Source organism: Drosophila mauritiana, unplaced genomic scaffold (assembly GCF_004382145.1).
Source record: "Drosophila mauritiana strain mau12 unplaced genomic scaffold, ASM438214v1 U_30, whole genome shotgun sequence".
NCBI classification, from domain to species: domain Eukaryota; kingdom Metazoa; phylum Arthropoda; class Insecta; order Diptera; family Drosophilidae; genus Drosophila; species Drosophila mauritiana.
This window is the reverse complement of record NW_022881439.1, coordinates 18,781-45,124: the sequence shown is the minus strand read 5'-3', so window position 1 is coordinate 45,124 and position 26,344 is coordinate 18,781. Positions and strand designations below refer to the sequence as shown.

The 26,344-nt window shown below is 33.8% G+C and overlaps 5 non-coding genes and 1 pseudogene across 5 annotated transcripts; all 6 read right to left on the bottom strand.

Annotated features, from left to right (window-relative positions):
- Positions 1 to 5,468: 5,468 nt before the first annotated feature.
- LOC117149731 lies at positions 5,469 to 9,420 on the bottom strand. Its single transcript, XR_004460482.1, has one exon. It is a non-coding gene; the product is annotated as a large subunit ribosomal RNA (ribosomal RNA).
- A 393-nt stretch (positions 9,421 to 9,813) lies between these two features.
- LOC117149733 lies at positions 9,814 to 9,990 on the bottom strand (annotated as a pseudogene).
- Positions 9,991 to 10,674: 684 nt separating this feature from the next.
- On the bottom strand, positions 10,675 to 12,663 carry LOC117149735. The gene has a single exon (XR_004460485.1). It is a non-coding gene; the product is annotated as a small subunit ribosomal RNA (ribosomal RNA).
- Positions 12,664 to 17,182: 4,519 nt separating this feature from the next.
- LOC117149730 lies at positions 17,183 to 21,141 on the bottom strand. Its single transcript, XR_004460481.1, has one exon. It is a non-coding gene; the product is annotated as a large subunit ribosomal RNA (ribosomal RNA).
- A 394-nt stretch (positions 21,142 to 21,535) lies between these two features.
- LOC117149729 lies at positions 21,536 to 21,714 on the bottom strand. Its single transcript, XR_004460480.1, has one exon. It is a non-coding gene; the product is annotated as a 5.8S ribosomal RNA (ribosomal RNA).
- A 686-nt stretch (positions 21,715 to 22,400) lies between these two features.
- On the bottom strand, positions 22,401 to 24,395 carry LOC117149734. Its single transcript, XR_004460484.1, has one exon. It is a non-coding gene; the product is annotated as a small subunit ribosomal RNA (ribosomal RNA).
- Between the last annotated feature and the right edge of the window lie 1,949 nt (positions 24,396 to 26,344).

Sequence of the window (26,344 nt, the reverse complement as noted above, 5' to 3'; positions counted from 1 at the left end):
TAATACGCTTACATACATAAAGGTATAGTACTAACCACAATTGTAAGTTGTACTACCCGTATGAAGCACAAGTTCAACTACGAACGTTTTAACCGCAACAACTTTAATATACGCTATTGGAGCTGGCGCGAGCTGGAATTACCGCGGGCACCAGACTTGCCCTCCAATTGGTCCTTGTTAAAGGATTTAAAGTGTACTCATTCCAATTACAGGGCCTCGGATATGAGTCCTGTATTGTTATTTTCGTCACTACCTCCCCGAGCTGGGAGTGGGTAATTTACGCGCCTGCTGCCTTCCTTAGATGTGGTAGCCGTTTCTCAGGCTCCCTCTCCGGAATCGAACCCTGATTCCCCGTTACCCGTTGCAACCATGGTAGTCCTAGATACTACCATCAAAAGTTGATAGGGCAGACATTTGAAAGATCTGTCGTCGGTACAAGACCATACGATCTGCATGTTATCTAGAGTTCAACCAATATAACGATCTTGCGATCGCTTGGTTTTAGCCTAATAAAAGCACATGTCCCATAAGGTTCATGTTTTAATTGCATGTATTAGCTCTAGAATTACCACAGTTATCCAAGTAACTGTTAACGATCTAAGGAACCATAACTGATATAATGAGCCTTTTGCGGTTTCACTTTTAATTCGTGTGTACTTAGACATGCATGGCTTAATCTTTGAGACAAGCATATAACTACTGGCAGGATCAACCAGAATAATGTTTTTCCTTCATATTCCATTCATATATTTTGAATCGAAATAAGCAATATAATAGATATATAGATATATAGATTTTTCACTTATATAAATTCCATGATTTTTATTATATTGAATAAAATTCAATATTTCGCCTTTGGGTAAAATTTAAATATATAAGTAAAAAAATCCATTCGATTACGGCCATTTTTATATAGCATTCGTAATCCATATTTTCATTTTTAATTTATACTTGTTTTACCAATATAACAAGAATTTCATCTAATTATTGTAATATATATATTTCTATAATTTTATCTTTTTATACATACATATTTCATTATAAAATATCATTTTATTTCCAACATACATAATTATTGTATCCACACATGTACAATTTTTGTTTAACCAATATAAATATTAAGTTAAATCATTTGCATTTTGAAGATAAATTTAAAATTTATCTCTTTTCATATATATCTCTGGTAATATATAACATAAAACCAAGCGCATATGATAATATTTCCACATTTAATATATAATTTTATATTTCTTCATAAGAATCCATATTTGTATTATACCGTAACGATATAATAATCCAACTATACGGCAGGTAATAAATTAATATTTGCCTGCCCTCCAAAAATTAATCGATAATATATGGAGAACGATTTGTTATTTCTATATATAATAGAAACTTGACTTTTGTTTCAACGATATTATCTATAAAGCGTATATTCCTATTATCCGCGGAGCCAAGTCCCGTGTTCTATAGAACTGAGAAACAAATTTGTACGGATAATAATATACTTTATTGTATGTAACCAATATAAACATAATCCGAAATAAATATTTCGAATAATGCGGGAGGTCGGCAACCCACTGCCTACCTATAGTAGTTTTTGAACCCGCTGTCCTCAAAGCGGGTATTTCAATTCCGTTTGCCACCCAACATACGGGCTATTCTCTTATATATTAAGAGATTATAGGAACATTTCATTTTTTTTCCATTATTCATATATAATATGATTATTTTTTCCCTTATACATATAATAATTAATCATTTTCATATGTATATTATTTAATTTACTCATATTATTGCCAAAATCATATGAATACATAAGTTTTGAACAATATGAGAGGTCGGCAACCACTGCCTACCTATAGTAGTTTTTGAACCCTCTGTCGTAATTCCGGTCGTTTACACTACTATACCCTCTCACTATAATGGCTTTCTCTATAATACTAAGAGAATGTGGGATATTTTCAGCATTTTTTCCCTTATACATATAATAATTAATCATTTTCATATGTATATTATTTAATTTACTCATATTATTGCCAAAATCATATGAATACATAAGTTTTGAACAATATGAGAGGTCGGCAACCACTGCCTACCTATAGTAGTTTTTGAACCCTCTGTCGTAATTCCGGTCGTTTACACTACTATACCCTCTCACTATAATGGCTTTTCTCTATAATACTAAGAGAATGTGGGATATTTCAGCATTTTTTCCCTTATACATATAATAATTAATCATTTTCATATGTATATTATTTAATTTACTCATATTATTGCCAAAATCATATGAATACATAAGTTTTGAACAATATGAGGAGGTCGGCAACCACTGCCTACCTATAGTAGTTTTTGAACCCTCTGTCGTAATTCCGGTCGTTTACACTACATATACCCTCTCACTATAATGGCTTTTCTCTATAATACTAAGAGAATGTGGGATATTTTCAGAATTTTTTCCCCTATACATATAATATTAATCATTTTCATATGTATATTATTTAATTTACTCATATTATGCCAAAATCATATGAATACATAAGTTTTGAACAATATGAGAGGTCGGCAACCACTGCCTACCTATAGTAGTTTTTGAACCCTCTGTCGTAATTCCGGTCGTTTACACTACTATACCCTCTCACTATAATGGCTTTTCTCTATTATACTAAGAGAATGTGGGATATTTTCAGCATTTTTTCCTTATACATATAATAATTAATAATTTTCATATGTATATTATTTAATTTACTCATATAATTGCCAAAATCATATGAATACATAAGTTTTGAACAATATGAGAGGTCGGCAACCACTGCCTACCTATAGTAGTTTTTGAACCCTCTGTCGTAATTCCGGTCGTTTACACTACTATACCCTCTCACTATAATGGCTTTTCTCTATAATACTAAGAGAATGTGGGAATATTTCAGCATTTTTTCCCCTATACATATAATAATTAATAATTTTCATATGTATATTATTTAATTTACTCATATAATTGCCAAAATCATATGAATACATAAGTTTTGAACAATATGAGAGGTCGGCAACCACTGCCTACCTATAGTAGTTTTTGAACCCTCTGTCGTAATTCCGGTCGTTTACACTACTATACCCTCTCACTATAATGGCTTTTCTCTATAATACTAAGAGAATGTGGGAATATTTCAGCATTTTTTCCCCTATACATATAATAATTAATAATTTTCATATGTATATTATTTAATTTACTCATATATTGCCAAATCATATAAATACATAAGTTTTGAACAATATCAGAGGTCAGCAACGGTCTTTCCTCTATAATACTAAGATAATATGGGAATATTTTCAGCATTTTTTCCCTTAACATTTATACATATAATAATTAATCATTTTCATATGTATATTATTTAATTTACTCATATTATTGCCAAAATCATATAAATACATAAGTTTTGAACAATATCAGAGGTCAGCAACGGTCTTTCCTCTATAATACTAAGATAATGTGGGAATATTTCATCATTTTTTCCTTTATACATTTATACATATAATATTTAATCATTTTATATGTATATTATTTAATTTACTCATATAATTGCCAAAATCATATAAATACATAAGTTTTGAACAATATCAGAGGTCGGCAACGGTCTTTCCTCTATAATACTAAAGATAATATGGGAATATTTCAGCATTTTTTCCCTTTATACATATAATAATTAATCATTTTCATATGTATATTATTTAATTTACTCGTATAATTGCCAAAATCCTATGAGACATAAGAGAATACAATATGAGAGGTCGGCGCAACCATAATATAGTAGTTGATGACGAGGTGTTTGCAACTTGATACAATTCTTTAAAAGTCTTTATATTAATTATATGATAGGGACAATATCATATGGCGTCACTAAATTGATGACGAGTGTTTGGCAACGTGACACAAATCATTAAAGTCTTTATATTAATTATATGATAGAGACCAATATCATATGCGTCACTAAATTGATGACGAGGTATTTGGCAACTTGATAGAATTCTTTAAAGTCTTTATATCAAAAATTATATGATAGGACAATATCATATGCGTCACTAAATGATACGATGTTTGGCAACTGACAAATCATTAAGTCTTTATATAATTATATGATAGAGACAATATCATATGCGTCACTAAATTGATGACGAGGTATTTGGCAACTTGATAAATTCTTTAAAGTCTTTATATAAATTATATGATAGGACAATATCATATGCGTCACTAAATTGATGACGAGGTATTGGCAACTGAAATTCTTAAGTTATATTAATTATAGAAGGACATATCATATGCGTCACTAAATTGATGACGAGGTATTTGGCAACTTGATACAATTCTTTAAAGTTTTATATCAAAAATTATATGATAGGGACAATATCATATGCGTCACTAAATTGATGACGAGGTTTTTGGCAACTTGACACAATTCATTAAAGTCTTTATATTAATTATATGATAGGACAATATCATATGCGTCACTAAATTGATGACGAGGTATTTGGCAACTTGATACAATTCTTTAAAGTTTTTATATCAAAAATTATATGATAGGGACATATCATATGCGTCACTAAATTGATGACGAGGTGTTTGGCAACTTGACACAATTCATTAAAGTCTTTATATTAATTATATGATAGAGACAATATCATATGCGTCACTAAATTGATGACGAGGTATTTGGCAACTTGATATATTCTTTAAAGTCTTTATATCAAAAATTATATGATAGGGACAATATCATATGCGTCACTAAATTGATGACGAGGTGTTTGGCAACTTGACACAATTCATTAAAGTCTTTATATTAATTATATGATAGGGACAATATCATATGCGTCACTAAATTGATGACGAGGTATTTGGCAACTTGATACAATTCTTTAAAGTTTTTATATCAAAAATTATATGATAGGGACAATATCATATGCGTCACTAAATTGATGACGAGGTTTTGGCAACTTGACACAATTCATTAAAGTCTTTATATAATTATATGATAGGACAATATCATATGCGTCACTAAATTGATGACGAGGTATTTGGCAACTTGATATAATTCTTTAAAGTCTTTATATCAAAATTATATGATAGGGACAATATCATATGCGTCACTAAATTGATGACGAGGTGTTGGCAACTTGACACAATTCATTAAAGTCTTTATATTAATTATATGATAGGGACAATATCATATGCGTCACTAAATTGATGACGAGGTATTTGGCAACGTGATAGAATTCTTTAAAGTCTTTATATCAAAAAATTATACGATAGGGACAATATCATATGCGTCACTAAATTGATGACGAGGTATTTGGCAACTTGATATAATTCTTTAAAGTCTTTATATCAAAAAATTATATGATAGGACAATATCATATGCGTCACTAAATTGATGACGAGTGTTTGTTTGGCTACAGGAAAAATCATTTATTTATCGAATCATCAAGCAAAGGATAAGCTTCAGTGGATCGCAGTATGGCAGCTGCTCAACCACTTACAACACCTTGCCTGTTACAAAAGTCGTTTACAATTGATTCTAGGCTTTGTCATTGTATTAAATAATGCTTTTATATGTAACTAGCGCGGCATCAGGTGATCGAAGATCCTCCTAATTTACTATGTTACAAATTACATTGGCATCACATCCATTGTCGTTTATAAAATAAATTATAAACTTTAAATGGTTTAGAAGCCATACAATGCAAATTGCCCCTTATTTATCATTGCAGTCCAGCACGGATACGACCTTAGAGGCGTTCAGGCATAATCCAACGGACGTAGCGTCATACCACTGTTCGCTCGAACAAGTATTGTGCCATTGGTCCGTACCTGCGGTTCCTCTCGTACTACGCAGGAATGCTGTCGCAACAACGTTTTGTCATTAGTAGGGTAAAACTAACCTGTCTCACGACGGTCTAAACCCAGCTCACTTCCCTTGCATGGGTGAACAATCCAACGCTTGGTGAATTTTGCTTCACAATGATAGGAAGACCGACATCGAAGGATCAAAAAGCGACGTCGCTATGAACGCTTGGCCGCCACAAGCCAGTTATCCCTATGGTAACTTTTCTGACACCTCTTGTTAAAAACTCTTTAAACCAAAAGGATCGATAGGCCGAGCTTTTGCTGTCCCTGTGTGTACTGAACACCCGAGATCAAGTCAGCATTTGCCCTTTTGCTCTATGTGTGGTTTCTGTCCGCACTGAGCTGGCCTTGGACACCTCCCGTTTATTATTTGAGAGATGTACCGCCCCAGTCAAACTCCCTACCTGGCAATGTCCTTGAATTGGATCATACCTGAGTAATTGGAGTTATACCAAATTTTCAAATCAAAAATACATAAATGCATCGTTTTATTAAAGAATTTGTTTGCGATTATATAACAAACTCGTGATACTTTGATCAAGAAGCTTGCATCAAAACCCAATACCATAAGATATAATAAATATATCCGTATAATGGCTAGGAAATGATACACGTTCCATTTAATCAAGTAAGTAAGGAAACAATAAGAGTAGTGGTATTTCATTGACGATACCAAACCGAGGTCTAATATCTCCCACTTATTCTACACCTCTTATGTCTCCTTACACTGCCAGATTAGAGTCAAGCTCAAAAGGGTCTTCTTTCCCCGCTAATTATTCCAAGCCCGTTCCCTTGGCTGTGGTTTCGCTAGATAGTAGATAGGGACAGTAGGAATCTCGTTAATCCATTCATGCGCGTCACTAATTAGATGACGAGGCATTTGGCTACCTTAAGAGAGTCATAGTTACTCCCGCCGTTGACCCGCGCTTACTTGAATTTCTTCACTTTGACATTCAGAGCACTGGGCAGAAATCACATTGTGTCAACACCGCTAGGGCCATCACAATGCTTTGTTTTAATTAGACAGTCGGATTCCCCAAGTCCGTGCCAGTTCTGAATTGATTGTTAATTGATAATCGTTATAATTGATAAGAACTAATTGGTTTAACCCAAATAGTATTCTTAAAAATTTTAGCAAGAAAGTTCCACAATTGGCTACGTAACTAAACTATCCGGGGAACAAGTAACTAACATAAATGCTAGAAACTCTATTTACCCAGAACGAGCACATAAACCATGTTATTGTTTCCCAATCAAGCCCGACTATCTCAATCTTCAGAGCCAATCCTTATCCCGAAGTTACGGATCTAATTTGCCGACTTCCCTTACCTACATTATTCTATCGACTAGAGACTCTTCACCTTGGAGACCAGCTGCGGATATTGGTACGGCCTGTTGAGAAGTTTGCGTGTCCCACCATAAATTTTCAAGGTCCGAGGAGAAAATATCGACACAACAGTATATGTCATGCTCTTCTAGCCCATCTACCATATCTCTCTGCGAAAGACTTCCATGTAGTACGGCTATAAAACAGAAAAGAAAAACTCTTCCGATATCTCTCGACGGCTTCTTTATGGTCGTTCCTGTTGCCAGGATGAGCACGAGGCCCATATTTAATAACAAACGGATACTCAACAGGTTACGGAATTGGAACCGTATTCCCTTTCGTTCAAAATTATTCAAGTGTATTATATTCGCTTTGTTTATATAGTTAGGCATTTTTGTTTTACTTGAAAATTTTCGGCTTTCGCCTTGAACTTAGGACCGACTAACTCGTGATCAACCACTGTTCACACGAAACCTTCTCCACTTCAGTCCTCCAAGGTCTCATTCGATTATTTGCTACTACCACCAAGATCTGTACCAATGGCAGCTCCATGCAGGCTTACGCCAAACACTTCTACGCATACCATTGTACCTTCCTACTCACTAAAGTTTCAAAATTTATATCACAAGTAATATAAATCATCTACTTTAGCGGTAATGTATAGGTATACAACTTAAGCGCCATCCATTTTAAGGGCTAGTTGCTTCGGCAGGTGAGTTGTTACACACTCCTTAGCGGATTTCGACTTCCATGATCACCGTCCTGCTGTTTTAAGCAACCAACGCCTTTCATGGTATCTGCATGAGTTGTTAATTTGGGCACCGTAACATTACGTTTGGTTCATCCCACAGCGCCAGTTCTGCTTACCAAAGTGGCCCACTGGGCACATTATATCATAACCTTGAACTTCATATCAAGAAAGTTAAGGTTCTTACCCATTTAAAGTTTGAGAATAGGTTAAGATCGTTTCGACCCTAAAGGCTCTAATCATTCGCTTTACCAGATAAGATTATTTTATATAATATTAAAATGCACCAGCTATCCTGAGGGAAACTTCGGAAGGAACCAGCTACTAGATGGTTCGATTGGTCTTTCGCCCCTATACTCAATTCTGACAATCGATTTGCACGTCAGAACTGTTTCGGTCTTCCATCAGGGTTTCCCCTGACTTCAACCTGATCAAGTATAGTTCACCATCTTTCGGGTCACAGCATATATGCTCAAGGTACGTTCCAGTTAGAGGCATAAATAATATAAATATACATTATACATAACTATATAGAACGCCCCGGGATTGTGTTAATTAGCTATAAATAGCTAAAAAACTAATCCCATTATTAGTCAAGTTAATTACGCCTATTAGGTTTACATCCCAATAACTTGCACATATGTTAGACTCCTTGGTCCGTGTTTCAAGACGGGTCCCGAAGGTATCCTGAATCTTTCGCATTGTTAATCATACAAGAGCATATAATAAACACAAAAATCAATGATAATTATGCCATTATATAATTCCGAAAAATTAACGCTCTGTAATAATATAAATCTATCAGCACTTTATCAAATTAATAACATTTATTCTGTGTTAAAATGCAAGCAATTTAATTGGAATAAACTATAAGTTATATTTTATGATAAATTTGGGATATGCTAATAGATTACAATGTCTTATATGGAAAAAATGCACATTATTCTTATAATATTATTTAAATATTACAATTTTAATGATGAATTTTCCATAACGGATATTCAGGTTCATCGGGCTTAACCTCTAAGCAGTTTCACGTACTGTTTAACTCTCTATTCAGAGTTCTTTTCAACTTTCCCTCACGGTACTTGTTTACTATCGGTCTCATGGTTATATTTAGTTTTAGATGGAGTTTACCACCCACTTAGTGCTGCACTATCAAGCACACGACTCTTTGGAAACATCATCTAGTAATCATTAACGTTATACGGCCTGGCACCCTCTATGGGTAAATGGCCTCATTTAAGAAGGACTTAAATCATTAATTTCTCATACTAGAATATTGACGCTCCATACACTGCATCTCACATTGCCATATAGACAAAGTGACTTAGTGCTGAACTGTTTCTTTTCGCTCGCCGCTACTAAGAAAATCCTTGTTAGTTTCTTTTCCTCCCTAATTAATATGCTTAAATTCAGGGGGTAGTCCCATATGAGTTGAGGTTGTATATATAACTATTTTTTGCCATAAATTCTTTATATATAAATGATAAACAATCAATTAATTCGTTATAAATAGTTCCAATAGTTCTTGTAAGCAAAGTTATTTTTTATCCATTTAACGAACCAACGAAGAATAATAACAAAACCAAGATTTTTCTTTTTCCGAATCATTAATAAGAGACAATTCTAGATGAAAAATATTCAATTTTTTATGCTAGACATTTCTCAGTATTATTTGATTGAAAAAGAAAATATTTCTCTTCGTTTTTCACATTCAAATGTGAGATAATGTTTTTTCATTTCTTTTTTAATATTATGAATAAAATCATTATTTAATCCAATAATATACCATATGCTTATAAAAAATTTATAAACAACTTAATTAGCATAGTCTTACAACCCTCAACCATATGTAGTCAAGCAGCACTATAAAATAATTAAAGTACATAACAGCATGGACTGCGATATGCGTTCAAAATGTCGATGTTCATGTGTCCTGCAGTTCACACGATGACGCACAGTTTGCTGCGTTCTTCATCGACCCATGAGCCGAGTGATCCACCGCTTAGAGTTTTATAATTCATTTTTATATAATATCAATATTGTTTTTATTGAAAGAAATTAAAAATACACCATTTTACTGGCATATATCAATTCCTTCAATAAATTTATTTTTATACCTAAAAATAAATGTTGCGATATGTCTTAGTTTCATATAAGCATTATGTATCATAAAAATCTGGTTATGGTTTGCTATTTTGGGTGACACATACTGCAAAATTTATATAAAACATTAACCTGATGGATGACAGGTACAAACATTGTATATTTTAGGTTGTTGCATTAGCCAACGTATGCTCATAACATAGATGAACAATACATATTCGCAACGCGTGTATATTATGTCCATATACACACACACTTATTTTGAATACCACATTCAAAATTATTTTAATTTTAATTCGACTTCTACTTTCAAATTTTGTTCAGTTTCTTCGATTTCCATTTTCGAGAATTTGTTTTTATAGGAAACGCCATTGTTGTAGTAGGTACTGCCACAAATACGCACAACAACATTAATAATGTTAAAGTCTTTTTATGAGGTTGCCAAGCCCCACATATAAAATAAAAGCCATCTTCATTTTATTTTGACTTAACTTTTGATTCCGTGGAATCATTTTGTAATATTTTTATTTTGGTAAATTGTATTTATTTGTATTATAACAAATGTTTATTAACGATAAGGATATTATACAATAATGATCCTTCCGAGGTTCACCTACGGAAACCTTGTTACGACTTTTACTTCCCTTAAATAATCAAGTTCGGTCAACTTTTGCGAAACAACCGTAACACGCAAGGCGTCACAGTGATCACGTCCGGAGACCTCACTAAATAATTCAATCGGTAGTAGCGACGGGCGGTGTGTACAAAGGGCAGGGACGTAATCAATGCGAGTTAATGACTCACACTTACTGGGAATTCCAAGTTCATGTGAACAGTTTCAGTTCACAATCCCAAGCATGAAAGTGGTTCAGCGGTTTACCCGGACCTCTCGGTCTAGGAAATACACGTTGATACTTTCATTGTAGCGCGCGTGCAGCCAGGACATCTAAGGGCATCACAGACCTGTTATTGCTCAATCTCATTATTGCTAGACGCCAATTTGTCCATTTAAGAAGCTAGTGTCCTTATAATGGGACAAACCAACAGGTACGGCTCCACTTACATAAACACATTCAAACACAATAAAACATTTTTACTGCCACCATGAATGAAGGCTACATAAGCTTCAGCACCATAAATCCTGAAGATATTATTTAATATATTTGAGTCTCGTTCGTTATCGGAATTAACCAGACAAATCACTCCACGAACTAAGAACGGCCATGCACACCACCCATAGATTCGAGAAAGAGCTATCAATCTGTCTTACACACTTATGTTCGGACCTGGTAAGTTTTCCCGTGTTGAGTCAAATTAAGCCGCAGGCTCCACTCCTGGTGGTGCCCTTCCGTCAATTCCTTTAAGTTTCAGCTTTGCAACCATACTTCCCCCGGAGCCCAAAAGCTTTGGTTTCCCGGGAAGCGACTGAGAGAGCCATAAAAGTAGCTACACCCAATTGCTAGCTGGCATCGTTTATGGTTAGAACTAGGGCGGTATCTGATCGCCTTCGAACCTCTAACTTTCGTTCTTGATTAATGAAAACATCTTTGGCAAATGCTTTCGCTTAAGTTAGTCTTACGACGGTCCAAGAATTTCACCTCTCGCGTCGTAATACTAATGCCCCAAACTGCTTCTATTAATCATTACTCTTGATCTGAAAACCAATGAAAGCAGAACAGAGGTCTTATTTCATTATCCCATGCACAGAATATTCAGGCATTTGAAGCCTGCTTTAAGCACTCTAATTTGTTCAAAGTAATAGTACCGGCCCACAATAACACTCGTTTAAGAGCACTAGTGCAGGTTTTTAAATAGGAGGAACATATGAAAAAATACAAGTATTTAATCACATATAAGAACTCCACCGGTAATACGCTTACATACATAAAGGTATAGTATAACCACAATTGTAAGTTGTACTACCCGTATGAAGCACAAGTTCAACTACGAACGTTTTAACCGCAACAACTTTAATATACGCTATTGGAGCTGGAATTACCGCGGCTGCTGGCACCAGACTTGCCCTCCAATTGGTCCTTGTTAAAGGATTTAAAGTGTACTCATTCCAATTACAGGGCCTCGGATATGAGTCCTGTATTGTTATTTTTCGTCACTACCTCCCGAGCTGGGAGTGGGTAATTTACGCGCCTGCTGCCTTCTTAGATGTGGTAGCCGTTTCTCAGGCTCCCTCTCCGGAATCGAACCCTGATTCCCCGTTACCCGTTGCAACCATGGTAGTCCTAGATACTACCATCAAAGTTGATAGGGCAGACATTTGAAAGATCTGTCGTCGGTACAAGACCATACGATCTGCATGTTATCTAGAGTTCAACCAATATAACGATCTTGCGATCGCTTGGTTTTAGCCTAATAAAAGCACATGTCCCATAAGGTTCATGTTTTAATTGCATGTATTAGCTCTAGAATTACCACAGTTATCCAAGTAACTGTTAACGATCTAAGGAACCATAACTGATATAATGAGCCTTTTGCGGTTTCACTTTTAATTCGTGTGTACTTAGACATGCATGGCTTAATCTTTGAGACAAGCATATAACTACTGGCAGGATCAACCAGAATAATGTTTTTCCTTCATATTCCATTCATATATTTTGAATCGAAATAAGCAATATAATAGATATATAGATATATAGATTTTTCACTTTATATAATTCCATGATTTTATTATATTGAATAAAATTCAATATTTCGCCTTTGGGTAAAATTTTAAATATATAAGTAAAAAATCCATTCGATTACGGCCATTTTTATATAGCATTCGTAATCCATATTTTCATTTTTAATTTATACTTGTTTTACCAATATAACAAGAATTTCATCTAATTATTGTAATATATATATTTCTATAATTTTATCTTTTATACATACATATTTCATTATAAAATATCATTTTATTTCCAACATACATAATTATTGTATCCACACATGTACAATTTTTGTTTAACCAATATAAATATTAAGTTAAATCATTTGCATTTTGAAGATAAATTTAAAATTTATCTCTTTTCATATATATCTCTGGTAATATATAACATAAAACCAAGCGCATATGATAATATTTCCACATTTAATATATAATTTATATTTCTTTCATAAGAATCCATATTTGTATTATACCGTAACGATATAATAATCCAACTATACGGCAGGTAATAAATTAATATTTGCCTGCCTCCAAAATTAACGATAATATATGGAAACGATTTGTTATTCTATATATAATAGAAACTTGACTTTTGTTTCAACGATATTATCTATAAAGCGTATATTCCTATTATCCGCGGAGCCAAGTCCCGTGTTCTATAGAACTGAGAAACAAATTTGTACGGATAATAATATACTTTATTGTATGTAACCAATATAAAACATAATCCGAAATAAATATTTCGAATAATGCGGGAGGTCGGCAACCACTGCCTACCTATAGTAGTTTTTTGAACCCGCTGTCCTCAAAGCGGGTATTTTCAATTCCGTTTGCCACCCAACATACGGGCTATTCTCTTATATATTAAGAGATTATAGGAACATTTCATTTTTTTTCCATTATTCATATATAATATGATTATTTTTTCCCTTATACATATAATAATTATCATTTTCATATGTATATTATTTAATTTACTCATATTATTGCCAAAATCATATGAATACATAAGTTTTGAACAATATGAGAGGTCGGCAACCACTGCCTACCTATAGTAGTTTTTGAACCCTCTGTCGTAATTCCGGTCGTTTACACTACTATACCCTCTCACTATAATGGCTTTTCTCTATAATACTAAGAGAATGTGGGATATTTTCAGCATTTTTTCCCTTATACATATAATAATTAATCATTTTCATATGTATATTATTTAATTTACTCATATTATTGCCAAAATCATATGAATACATAAGTTTTGAACAATATGAGAGGTCGGCAACCACTGCCTACCTATAGTAGTTTTTGAACCCTCTGTCGTAATTCCGGTCGTTTACACTACTATACCCTCTCACTATAATGGCTTTTCTCTATAATACTAAGAGAATGTGGGATATTTTCAGCATTTTTTCCCTTATACATATAATAATTAATCATTTTCATATGTATTTATTTAATTTACTCATATTATTGCCAAAATCATATGAATACATAAGTTTTGAACAATATGAGAGGTCGGCAACCACTGCCTACCTATAGTAGTTTTTGAACCCTCTGTCGTAATTCCGGTCGTTTACACTACTATACCTCTCACTATAATGGCTTTTCTCTATAATACTAAGAGAATGTGGGATATTTTCAGAATTTTTTCCCTTATACATATAATAATTAATCATTTTCATATGTATATTATTTAATTACTCATATTATTGCCAAAATCATATGAATACATAAGTTTTGAACAATATGAGAGGTCGGCAACCACTGCCTACCTATAGTAGTTTTTGAACCCTCTGTCGTAATTCCGGTCGTTTACACTACTATACCCTCTCACTATAATGGCTTTTCTCTATTATACTAAGAGAATGTGGGATATTTCAGCATTTTTTCCCTTATACATATAATAATTAATAATTTTCATATGTATATTATTTAATTTACTCATATAATTGCCAAAATCATATGAATACATAAGTTTGAACAATATGAGAGGTCGGCAACCACTGCCTACCTATAGTAGTTTTTGAACCCTCTGTCGTAATTCCGGTCGTTTACACTACTATACCCTCTCACTATAATGGCTTTTCTCTATAATACTAAGAGAATGTGGGAATATTTCAGCATTTTTTCCCCTATACATATAATAATTAATAATTTTCATATGTATATTATTTAATTTACTCATATAATTGCCAAAATCATATAAATACATAAGTTTTGAACAATATCAGAGGTCAGCAACGGTCTTTCCTCTATAATACTAAGATAATATGGGAATATTTTCAGCATTTTTTCCCTTATACATTTATACATATAATAATTAATCATTTTCATATGTATATTATTTAATTTACTCATATTATTGCCAAAATCATATAAATACATAAGTTTTGAACAATATCAGAGGTCAGCAACGGTCTTTCCTCTATAATACTAAGATAATGTGGGAATATTTCATCATTTTTTCCTTTATACATTATACATATAATATTTAATCATTTTATATGTATATTATTTAATTTACTCATATAATTGCCAAAATCATATAAATACATAAGTTTTGAACAATATCAGAGGTCGGCAACGGTCTTTCCTCTATAATACTAAGATAATATGGGAATATTTCAGCATTTTTTCCCTTATACATATAATAATTAATCATTTTCATATGTATATTATTTAATTTACTCGTATAATTGCCAAAATCCTATGAAGACATAAGAGAATACAATATGAGAGGTCGGCGCAACCATAATATAGTAGTTGATGACGAGGTGTTTGGCAACTTGATACAATTCTTTAAAAAGTCTTTATATTAATTATATGATAGGGACAATATCATATGCGTCACTAAATTGATGACGAGGTGTTTGGCAACGTGACACAAATCATTAAAGTCTTTATATTAATTATATGATAGAGACAATATCATATGCGTCACTAAATTGATGACGAGGTATTTGGCAACTTGATAGAATTCTTTAAAGTCTTTATATCAAAAATTATATGATAGGGACAATATCATATGCGTCACTAAATTGATGACGAGGTGTTTGGCAACTTGACACAATTCATTAAAGTCTTTATATTAATTATATGATAGAGACAATATCATATGCGTCACTAAATTGATGACGAGGTATTTGGCAACTTGATATAATTCTTTAAAGTCTTTATATCAAAATTATATGATAGGGACAATATCATATGCGTCACTAAATTGATGACGAGGTGTTTGGCAACTTGACACAATTCATTAAAGTCTTTATATTAATTATATGATAGGGACAATATCATATGCGTCACTAAATTGATGACGAGGTATTTGGCAACTTGATACAATTCTTTAAAGTTTTTATATCAAAAATTATATGATAGGGACAATATCATATGCGTCACTAAATTGATGACGAGGTGTTTGGCAACTTGACACAATTCATTAAAGTCTTTATATTAATTATATGATAGGGACAATATCATATGCGTCACTAAATTGATGACGAGGTATTTGGCAACTTGATACAATTCTTTAAAGTTTTATATCAAAAATTATATGATAGGGACAATATCATATGCGTCACTAAATTGATGACGAGGTGTTTGGCAACTTGACACAATTCATTAAAGTCTTTATATTAATTATATGATAGAGACAATATCATATGCGTCACTAAATTGATGACGAGGTATTTGGCAACTTGATATAATTCTTTAAAGTCTTTATATCAAAAATTATATGATAGGGACAATATCATATGCGTCACTAAATTGATGACGAGGTGTTTGGCAACTTGACACAATTCATTAAAGTCTTTATATTAATTATATGATAGGGACAATATCATATGCGTCACTAAATTGATGACGAGGTATTTGGCAACTTGATACAATTCTTTAAAGTTTTTATATCAAAAATTATATGATAGGGACAATATCATATGCGTCACTAAATTGATGACGAGGTGTTTGGCAACTTGACACAATTCATTAAAGTCTTTATATTAATTATATGATAGGGACAATATCATATGCGTCACTAAATTGATGACGAGGTATTTGGCAACTTGATATAATTCTTTAAAGTCTTTATATCAAAAATTATATGATAGGGACAATATCATATGCGTCACTAAATTGATGACGAGGTGTTTGGCAACTTGACACAATTCATTAAGTTTTATATTATATAAAATATATGCGTCACTAAATTGATGACGAGGTATTTGGCAACGTGATAGAATTCTTTAAGTCTTATATCAAAAATATACGATAGGGACAATATCATATGCGTCACTAAATTGATGACGAGGTATTTGGCAACTTGATATAATTCTTTAAAGTCTTTATATCAAAAATTATATGATAGGGACAATATCATATGCGTCACTAAATTGATGACGAGGTGTTTGTTTGGCTACAGGAAAAATCATTTATTTATCGAATCATCAAGCAAAGGATAAGCTTCAGTGGATCGCAGTATGGCAGCTGCTCAACCACTTACAACACCTTGCCTGTTACAAAAGTCGTTTACAATTGATTCTAGGCTTTGTCATTGTATTAAATAATGCTTTTATATGTAACTAGCGCGGCATCAGGTGATCGAAGATCCTCCTAATTTACTATGTTACAAATTACATTGGCATCACATCCATTGTCGTTTATAAAATAAATTATAAACTTTAAATGGTTTAGAAGCCATACAATGCAAATTGCCCCTTATTTATCATTGCAGTCCAGCACGGATACGACCTTAGAGGCGTTCAGGCATAATCCAACGGACGTAGCGTCATACCACTGTTCGCTCGAACAAGTATTGTGCCATTGGTCCGTACCTGCGGTTCCTCTCGTACTACGCAGGAATGCTGTCGCAACAACGTTTTGTCATTAGTAGGGTAAAACTAACCTGTCTCACGACGGTCTAAACCCAGCTCACGTTCCCTTGCATGGGTGAACAATCCAACGCTTGGTGAATTTTGCTTCACAATGATAGGAAGAGCCGACATCGAAGGATCAAAAAGCGACGTCGCTATGAACGCTTGGCCGCCACAAGCCAGTTATCCTATGGTAACTTTTCTGACACCTCTTGTTAAAAACTCTTTAAACCAAAAGGATCGATAGGCCGAGCTTTTGCTGTCCCTGTGTGTACTGAACACCGAGATCAAGTCAGCATTTGCCCTTTTGCTCTATGTGTGGTTTCTGTCCGCACTGAGCTGGCCTTGGGACACCTCCGTTATTATTTGAGAGATGTACCGCCCCAGTCAAACTCCCTACCTGGCAATGTCCTTGAATTGGATCATACCTGAGTAATTGGAGTTATACCAAATTTTCAAATCAAAAATACATAAATGCATCGTTTTATTAAAGAATTTGTTTGCGATTATATAACAAACTCGTGATACTTTGATCAAGAAGCTTGCATCAAAACCCAATACCATAAGATATAATAAATATATCCGTATAATGGCTAGGAAATGATACACGTTCCATTTAATCAAGTAAGTAAGGAAACAATAAGAGTAGTGGTATTTCATTGACGATACCAAACCGAGGTCTAATATCTCCCACTTATTCTACACCTCTTATGTCTCCTTACACTGCCAGATTAGAGTCAAGCTCAAAAGGGTCTTCTTTCCCCGCTAATTATTCCAAGCCCGTTCCCTTGGCTGTGGTTTCGCTAGATAGTAGATAGGGACAGTAGGAATCTCGTTAATCCATTCATGCGCGTCACTAATTAGATGACGAGGCATTTGGCTACCTTAAGAGAGTCATAGTTACTCCCGCCGTTGACCCGCGCTTACTTGAATTTCTTCACTTTGACATTCAGAGCACTGGGCAGAAATCACATTGTGTCAACACCCGCTAGGGCCATCACAATGCTTTGTTTTAATTAGACAGTCGGATTCCCCAAGTCCGTGCCAGTTCTGAATTGATTGTTAATTGATAATCGTTATAATTGATAAGAACTAATTGGTTTAACCCAAATAGTATTCTTAAAAATTTTAGCAAGAAAGTTCCACAATTGGCTACGTAACTAAACTATCCGGGGAACAAGTAACTAACATAAATGCTAGAAACTCTATTTACCCAGAACGAGCACATAAACCATGTTATTGTTTCCCAATCAAGCCCGACTATCTCAATCTTCAGAGCCAATCCTTATCCCGAAGTTACGGATCTAATTTGCCGACTTCCCTTACCTACATTATTCTATCGACTAGAGACTCTTCACCTTGGAGACCAGCTGCGGATATTGGTACGGCCTGTTGAGAAGTTTGCGTGTCCCCACCATAAATTTTCAAGGTCCGAGGAGAAAATATCGACACAACAGTATATGTCATGCTCTTCTAGCCCATCTACCATATCTCTCTGCGAAAGACTTCCATGGTAGTACGGCTATAAAACAGAAAAGAAAACTCTTCCGATATCTCTCGACGGCTTCTTTATGGTCGTTCCTGTTGCCAGGATGAGCACGAGGCCCATATTTAATAACAAACGGATACTCAACAGGTTACGGAATTGGAACCGTATTCCCTTTCGTTCAAAATTATTCAAGTGTATTATATTCGCTTTGTTTATATAGTTAGGCATTTTTGTTTTACTTGAAAATTTTCGGCTTTCGCCTTGAACTTAGGACCGACTAACTCGTGATCAACCACTGTTCACACGAAACCCTTCTCCACTTCAGTCCTCCAAGGTCTCATTCGATTATTTGCTACTACCACCAAGATCTGTACCAATGGCAGCTCCATGCAGGCTTACGCCAAACACTTCTACGCATACCATTGTACCTTCCTACTCACTAAAGTTTCAAAATTTATATCACAAGTAATATAAATCATCTACTTTAGCGGTAATGTATAGGTATACAACTTAAGCGCCATCCATTTAAGGGCTAGTTGCTTCGGCAGGTGAGTTGTTACACACTCCTTAGCGGATTTCGACTTCCATGATCACCGTCCTGCTGTTTTAAGCAACCAACGCCTTTCATGGTATCTGCATGAGTTGTTAATTTGGGCACCGTAACATTACGTTTGGTTCATCCCACAGCGCCAGTTCTGCTTACCAAAAGTGGCCCACTGGGCACATTATATCATAACCTTGAACTTCATATCAAGAAAGTTAAGGTTCTTACCCATTTAAAGTTTGAGAATAGGTTAAGATCGTTTCGACCCTAAGGCCTCTAATCATTCGCTTTACCAGATAAGATTATTTTATATAATATTAAAATGCACCAGCTATCCTGAGGGAAACTTCGGAAGGAACCAGCTACTAGATGGTTCGATTGGTCTTTCGCCCCTATACTCAATTCTGACAATCGATTTGCACGTCAGAACTGTTTCGGTCTTCCATCAGGGTTTCCCTGACTTCAACCTGATCAAGTATAGTTCACCATCTTTCGGGTCACAGCATATATGCTCAAGGTACGTTCCAGTTAGAGGCATAAATAATATAAATATACATTATACATAACTATATAGAACGCCCCGGGATTGTGTTAATTAGCTATAAATAGCTAAAAAACTAATCCCATTATTAGTCAAGTTAATTACGCTATTAGGTTTACATCCCAATAACTTGCACATATGTTAGACTCCTTGGTCCGTGTTTCAAGACGGGTCCCGAAGGTATCCTGAATCTTTCGCATTGTTAATCATACAAGAGCATATAATAAACACAAAAATCAATGATAATTATGCCATTATATAATTCCGAAAAATTAACGCTCTGTAATAATATAAATCTATCAGCACTTTATCAAATTAATAACATTTATTCTGTGTTAAAATGCAAGCAATTTAATTGGAATAAACTATAAGTTATATTTTATGATAAATTTGGGATATGCTAATAGATTACAATGTCCTTATATGGAAAAAATGCACATTATTCTTAATAATATTATTTAAATATTACAATTTTAATGATGAATTTTCCATAACGGATATTCAGGTTCATCGGGCTTAACCTCTAAGCAGTTTCACGTACTGTTTAACTCTCTATTCAGAGTTCTTTTCAACTTTCCCTCACGGTACTTGTTTACTATCGGTCTCATGGTTATATTTAGTTTTAGATGGAGTTTACCACCCACTTAGTGCTGCACTATCAAGCAACACGACTCTTTGGAAACATCATCTAGTAATCATTAACGTTATACGGGCCTGGCACCCTCTATGGGTAAATGGCCTCATTTAAGAAGGACTTAAATCATTAATTTCTCATACTAGAATATTGACGCTCCATACACTGCATCTCACATTTGCCATATAGACAAAGTGACTTAGTGCTGAACTGTTTTCTTTTCGCTCGCCGCTACTAAGAAAATCCTTGTTAGTTTCTTTTCCTCCCCTAATTAATATGCTTAAATTCAGGGGGTAGTCCCATATGAGTTGAGGTTGTATATATAACTATTTTTTGCCATAAATTCTTTATATATAAATGATAAACAATCAATTAAATTCGTTATAAATAGTTCCAATAGTTCTTGTAAGCAAAGTTATTTTTTATCCATTTAACGAACCAACGAAGAATAATAACAAAACCAAGATTTTTCTTTTTCCGAATCATTAATAAGAGACAATTCTAGATGAAAAATATTTCAATTTTTTATGCTAGACATTTCTCAGTATTATTTGATTGAAAAAGAAAATATTTCTCTTCGTTTTTCACATTCAAATGTGAGATAATGTTTTTCATTTCTTTTTTAATATTATGAATAAAATCATTATTTAATCCAATAATATACCATATGCTTATAAAAAATTTATAAACAACTTAATTAGCATAGTCTTACAACCCTCAACCATATGTAGTCCAAGCAGCACTATAAAATTAATTAAAGTACATAACAGCATGGACTGCGATATGCGTTCAAAATGTCGATGTTCATGTGTCCTGCAGTTCACACGATGACGCACAGTTTGCTGCGTTCTTCATCGACCCATGAGCCGAGTGATCCACCGCTTAGAGTTTTATAATTCATTTTTATATAATATCAATATTGTTTTTATTGAAAGAAATTAAAAATACACCATTTTACTGGCATATATCAATTCCTTCAATAAATTTATTTTTATACCTAAAAATAAATGTTGCGATATGTCTTAGTTTCATATAAGCATTATGTATCATAAAAATCTGGTTATGGTTTGCTATTTTGGGTGACACATACTGCAAAATTTATATAAAACATTAACCTGATGGATGACAGGTACAAACATTGTATATTTTAGGTTGTTGCATTAGCCAACGTATGCTCATAACATAGATGAACAATACATATTCGCAACGCGTGTATATTATGGTCCATATACACACACACTTATTTTGAATACCACATTCAAAATTATTTTAATTTTAATTCGACTTCTACTTTCAAATTTTGTTCAGTTTCTTCGATTTCCATTTTCGAGAATTTGTTTTTATAGGAAACGCCATTGTTGTAGTAGGTACTGCCACAAATACGCACAACAACATTAATAATGTTAAAGTCTTTTTATGAGGTTGCCAAGCCCCACATATAAAATAAAAGCCATCTTCATTTTATTTTGACTTTAACTTTTGATTCCGTGGAATCATTTTGTAATATTTTTATTTTGGTAAATTGTATTTATTTGTATTATAACAAATGTTTATTAACGATAAGGATATTATACAATAATGATCCTTCCGCAGGTTCACCTACGGAAACCTTGTTACGACTTTTACTTCCTCTAAATAATCAAGTTCGGTCAACTTTTGCGAAACAACCGTAACACGCAAGGCGTCACAGTGATCACGTCCGGAGACCTCACTAAATAATTCAATCGGTAGTAGCGACGGGCGGTGTGTACAAAGGGCAGGGACGTAATCAATGCGAGTTAATGACTCACACTTACTGGGAATTCCAAGTTCATGTGAACAGTTTCAGTTCACAATCCCAAGCATGAAAGTGGTTCAGCGGTTTACCCGGACCTCTCGGTCTAGGAAATACACGTTGATACTTTCATTGTAGCGCGCGTGCAGCCCAGGACATCTAAGGGCATCACAGACCTGTTATTGCTCAATCTCATTATTGCTAGACGCAATTTGTCCATTTAAGAAGCTAGTGTCCTTATAATGGGACAAACCAACAGGTACGGCTCCACTTACATAAACACATTCAAACACAATAAACATTTTACTGCCACCATGAATGAAGGCTACATAAGCTTCAGCACCATAATCCTGAAGATATCTATTTAATATATTTGAGTCTCGTTCGTTATCGGAATTAACCAGACAAATCACTCCACGAACTAAGAACGGCCATGCACCACCACCCATAGATTCGAGAAAGAGCTATCAATCTGTCTTACACACTTATGTTCGGACCTGGTAAGTTTTCCCGTGTTGAGTCAAATTAAGCCGCAGGCTCCACTCCTGGTGGTGCCCTTCCGTCAATTCCTTTAAGTTTCAGCTTTGCAACCATACTTCCCCCGGAGCCCAAAAGCTTTGGTTTCCCGGGAAGCGACTGAGAGAGCCATAAAAGTAGCTACACCCAATTGCTAGCTGGCATCGTTTATGGTTAGAACTAGGGCGGTATCTGATCGCCTTCGAACCTCTAACTTTCGTTCTTGATTAATGAAAACATCTTTGGCAAATGCTTTCGCTTAAGTTAGTCTTACGACGGTCCAAGAATTTCACCTCTCGCGTCGTAATACTAATGCCCCCAAACTGCTTCTATTAATCATTACCTCTTGATCTGAAAACCAATGAAAGCAGAACAGAGGTCTTATTTCATTATCCCATGCACAGAATATTCAGGCATTTGAAGCCTGCTTTAAGCACTCTAATTTGTTCAAAGTAATAGTACCGGCCCACAATAACACTCGTTTAAGAGCACTAGTGCAGGTTTTTAAATAGGAGGAACATATGAAAAAATACAAGTATTTAATCACATATAAGAACTCCACCGGTAATACGCTTACATACATAAAGGTATAGTACTAACCACAATTGTAAGTTGTACTACCCGTATGAAGCACAAGTTCAACTACGAACGTTTTAACCGCAACAACTTTAATATACGCTATTGGAGCTGGAATTACCGCGGCTGCTGGCACCAGACTTGCCCTCCAATTGGTCCTTGTTAAAGGATTTAAAGTGTACTCATTCCAATTACAGGGCCTCGGATATGAGTCCTGTATTGTTATTTTTCGTCACTACCTCCCCGAGCTGGGAGTGGGTAATTTACGCGCCTGCTGCCTTCCTTAGATGTGGTAGCCGTTTCTCAGGCTCCCTCTCCGGAATCGAACCCTGATTCCCCGTTACCCGTTGCAACCATGGTAGTCCTAGATACTACCATCAAAAGTTGATAGGGCAGACATTTGAAAGATCTGTCGTCGGTACAAGACCATACGATCTGCATGTTATCTAGAGTTCAACCAATATAACGATCTTGCGATCGCTTGGTTTTAGCCTAATAAAAGCACATGTCCCATAAGGTTCATGTTTTAATTGCATGTATTAGCTCTAGAATTACCACAGTTATCCAAGTAACTGTTAACGATCTAAGGAACCATAACTGATATAATGAGCCTTTTGCGGTTTCACTTTTAATTCGTGTGTACTTAGACATGCATGGCTTAATCTTTGAGACAAGCATATAACTACTGGCAGGATCAACCAGAATAATGTTTTTCCTTCATATTCCATTCATATATTTTGAATCGAAATAAGCAATATAATAGATATATAGATATATAGATTTTTCACTTTATATAATTCCATGATTTTTATTATATTGAATAAAATTCAATATTTCGCCTTTGGGTAAAATTTTAAATATATAAGTAAAAAAATCCATTCGATTACGGCCATTTTTATATAGCATTCGTAATCCATATTTTCATTTTTAATTTATACTTGTTTTACCAATATAACAAGAATTTCATCTAATTATTGTAATATATATATTTCTATAATTTTATCTTTTTATACATACATATTTCATTATAAAATATCATTTTATTTCCAACATACATAATTATTGTATCCACACATGTACAATTTTTGTTTAACCAATATAAATATTAAGTTAAATCATTTGCATTTTGAAGATAAATTTAAAATTTATCTCTTTTCATATATATCTCTGGTAATATATAACATAAAACCAAGCGCATATGATAATATTTCCACATTTAATATATAATTTTATATTTCTTTCATAAGAATCCATATTTGTATTATACCGTAACGATATAATAATCCAACTATACGGCAGGTAATAAATTAATATTTGCCTGCCTCCAAAAATTAACGATAATATATGGAAACGATTTGTTATTCTATATATAATAGAAACTTGACTTTTGTTTCAACGATATTATCTATAAAGCGTATATTCCTATTATCCGCGGAGCCAAGTCCCGTGTTCTATAGAACTGAGAAACAAATTTGTACGGATAATAATATACTTTATTGTATGTAACCAATATAAACATAATCCGAAATAAATATTTCGAATAATGCGGGAGGTCGGCAACCACTGCCTACCTATAGTAGTTTTTGAACCCGCTGTCCTCAAAGCGGGTATTTTCAATTCCGTTTGCCACCCAACATACGGGCTATTCTCTTATATATTAAGAGATTATAGGAACATTTCATTTTTTTTCCATTATTCATATATAATATGATTATTTTTTCCCTTATACATATAATAATTAATCATTTTCATATGTATATTATTTAATTTACTCATATTATTGCCAAAATCATATGAATACATAAGTTTTGAACAATATGAGAGGTCGGCAACCACTGCCTACCTATAGTAGTTTTTGAACCCTCTGTCGTAATTCCGGTCGTTTACACTACTATACCCTCTCACTATAATGGCTTTTCTCTATAATACTAAGAGAATGTGGGATATTTTCAGCATTTTTTCCCTTATACATATAATAATTAATCATTTTCATATGTATATTATTTAATTTACTCATATTATTGCCAAAATCATATGAATACATAAGTTTTGAACAATATGAGAGGTCGGCAACCACTGCCTACCTATAGTAGTTTTTGAACCCTCTGTCGTAATTCCGGTCGTTTACACTACTATACCCTCTCACTATAATGGCTTTTCTCTATAATACTAAGAGAATGTGGGATATTTTCAGCATTTTTTCCCTTATACATATAATAATTAATCATTTTCATATGTATATTATTTAATTTACTCATATTATTGCCAAAATCATATGAATACATAAGTTTTGAACAATATGAGAGGTCGGCAACCACTGCCTACCTATAGTAGTTTTTGAACCCTCTGTCGTAATTCCGGTCGTTTACACTACTATACCCTCTCACTATAATGGCTTTTCTCTATAATACTAAGAGAATGTGGGATATTTTCAGAATTTTTTCCCTTATACATATAATAATTAATCATTTTCATATGTATATTATTTAATTTACTCATATTATTGCCAAAATCATATGAATACATAAGTTTTGAACAATATGAGAGGTCGGCAACCACTGCCTACCTATAGTAGTTTTTGAACCCTCTGTCGTAATTCCGGTCGTTTACACTACTATACCCTCTCACTATAATGGCTTTTCTCTATTATACTA